Raw genomic sequence first — 3,407 nt, forward strand, 5'->3', positions numbered from 1 at the left:
ACCGAGGCAGGTGGATCACTTGAAGCCAGGAGTTCGAGACCAGCCTGGCCAACATAGTGAAACCCTGTCTCTACTAAAAATACAAAAATTAGCCGGGTGTGGTGGCACTCACCTGTAATCCCAGCTACTTGGGAGGTTGAGGCAGGAGAATCGCTTGAACCTGGGAGGTGGAGGCTGCAGCGAGCCGAGATTGCACCACTGCACTCCAGCCTGGGTGACAGAGCAAAACTCCATCTCAAAAAAAATAGAAGAAAAGAAAAATAATACAAAATTTGGAAGTGCTTTTTTGGGACCAAAAAAATGAGTTTGTGTAAGTGAAAATTCTCAACACAATTCCAGTCAGATTACTTATTTTGGTTTAAACTCCCTTAAAAGTTAGTTTAAGTTCTTTGTTACAAATAAAATAAGGATCAATAGCCATGTAAATTTCCAAAGAGACAAGACACACGAATGGATGATATGGGCTGTATTAGTCTGTTCTCACACTGCTAATAAAGACATACCTGAGACTGGGTAATTTATAAAAGAAAGGTGCTTAATTGACACAGTTCCACATGGCTGAGGACGCCTCACAGTCATAGCAGGAGGTGAATGAGGAGCAAAGGCACATCTTACATGGTGGCAGGCAAGAGAGCTTGCGTAGGGAAACTCGCATTTATAAAACCATCAGATCTCCTGAGATTTATTCACTACCACAAGAGCAGCATGGCGGAATCCACCCCCATGATTCAATTACCTCCCCCTGGTCCCACCCTTGACACATGGGGATTATTACAGTTCAAGGTGAGATTTGGGTGGGGACACAGAGCCAAACCATATCATGGTCTCTAGATATTCTATCTAACAAGGAATCCTGAAAACAAATATCAACAACAAACAAAGGTTCCTGCTTCATGACAGTAAAACAATTTTGGAAGCTGTAACCAAATAGGGAAAGCTGAGAAATACCCAGCATTCGATCAGACTTTTTATATAATTTCAAGAAATGTGAAATACACAAGTTCAACAGTAGTTAATATTAAACTGAAAAGACATTTACATATGGCAAGAGCCTAAGGAATATAAAATCTAATCAAATGATGCAGCTAGCTACCTTTGTAAGAATTACAGATGTAATCTGACTTGAAAATTAGATAATAACATGACTCAAATCTGAGTGGGCTAGGGACCACTTCATTCTTTAGTGAATGAAGCTCTTGTGATAGATGATTGCTGGGACTCCATTAGAGTTGCCAAAAGCAGTCAGAGCCTGGTCAATATCGTTAAGAAACCTCAGCAAGCTAAGAAAGCAAGAGACAAAACATTTATCTTTGTAAGGTAACCCCAAAGCTACAGGATGACATATTGTTTTCTTCAAGGGAAAGCATATTTAATATTCTCTCTCCTTCCTCCTGCCTCAGCTATCATTCCCCGGTGTGAACCTCAAGACATCAGATTGAATCTCCCCCACTGCCATTGTTTTTATCACCTGCCAACACCTGGGTCAGTCCACCTCATTTCTTTTTTTTTTTTTTTTTTATTTTATTTTATTTTATTTTATTTTGAGACAGGGTCTTGCTGTGTCATGCAGGCTGGAGTGCAGTAGCGTGATCACAGCTCAATGCAGCCTCGACCTTCCCAGGCTCAAGCAATTTTCCCACCTCAGCCTCCCAAGTAGCTGGGACTTCAGGCGTGTACCACCGCACCTGGCTAATTTTTGTTATTTTTTGTAGAGACGAGGTCTCACCATGTTGCCCAGGCTGGTCTTGAGCTCCTGGGCTCAGGTGATCCACCCACCTCGGTCTCCCACAGCACCTCATGTCTCCATCACTTTAGCTCTCGGCTCGTCAATCTCACTCACGGGGCTCCTGTCTTAACTTGTGGTAATCTCAGTACACGTGTAGATGACCTCTCCCACACCTGGCCTCTCAGCTCCTTAAGCATTTCCACTCCCGCGACCCTGACCTGCCTCTTGCCTCACCACTCGCTCCCAAGACTTTGTCATTACAAGTCACAAACTTTCTGACCTCCACGTCCTGTCTTTCCAGCTCACCCTTCCTAGGACAGCAACTCCAACCATCTCCCAGCCCCACTGAAGCCAGTAATCCACGGATCCTGCTACCTTTTCACCATCCACCATCCCTCCCGCCACGTCCCGACCTCTCTTCCCTCCTTGCCCGTCTAAATGCCAGAGTGGATTTTATCATCCCTCGCTATGCACACCTGAGATTCCCTTGTTCCACATTTGCCTTGTTTTATTCATTCAAACAGGCCATTATTCTGCCCTTGAACCCTGAAGCTTAACACAGCTTAAAACCCACACACACACACCACACACACTCACACACACCACACACACCACACACACCACAACACACACACCACACACACTCACACACACCACACACACCACAACACACACCACACACACCACACACCACACACACACTACACCACACACCCCACACACACACCACACACACACACACCACACACACCACACACACACACACCACACACACCACAACACACACCACACACACACCACACACCACACACACACTACACCACACACCCCACACACACACCACACACACTCACACACACCACACACCACACACACACACACACACCACACACACACCACACACACTCACACACACCACACACACCACACACCACACACACTCACACACACCACACACACCACACACACCACACACACCACACCACACACCACACACATACCACACACCACACACACACTACACCACACACCCCACACACACACCACACACACTCACACACACCACACACCACACACACACACACCACACACACACACACACCACACACACCATAACACACACCACACACACCACACACACCACACACACCACACACACTCACACACACCACACACCACACACACACACCACACACACACTCACACACACCACACACACCACACACACCACACCACACACCACACACACACCACACACCACACACACACTACACCACACACCCCACACACACACCACACACACTCACACACACCACACACACCACACACACCACACCACACACCACACACACACCACACACCACACACACACTACACCACACACCCCACACACACACCACACACACTCACACACACCACACACACCACACACACACCACACACCACACACACACCACACACCACACACACACTACACCACACACCCCACACACACACCACACACACTCACACACACCACACACACCACACACCCCACACACACACTCACACACACCACACACACCACACACACCACAACACACACCACACACCACACACATACCACACACCACACACACACTACACCACACACCCCACACACACACCACACACACTCACACACACCACACACACCACACAC

Source organism: Pongo pygmaeus, chromosome 8 (genome assembly GCF_028885625.2).
Source record: "Pongo pygmaeus isolate AG05252 chromosome 8, NHGRI_mPonPyg2-v2.0_pri, whole genome shotgun sequence".
Classification (NCBI taxonomy): domain Eukaryota; kingdom Metazoa; phylum Chordata; class Mammalia; order Primates; family Hominidae; genus Pongo; species Pongo pygmaeus.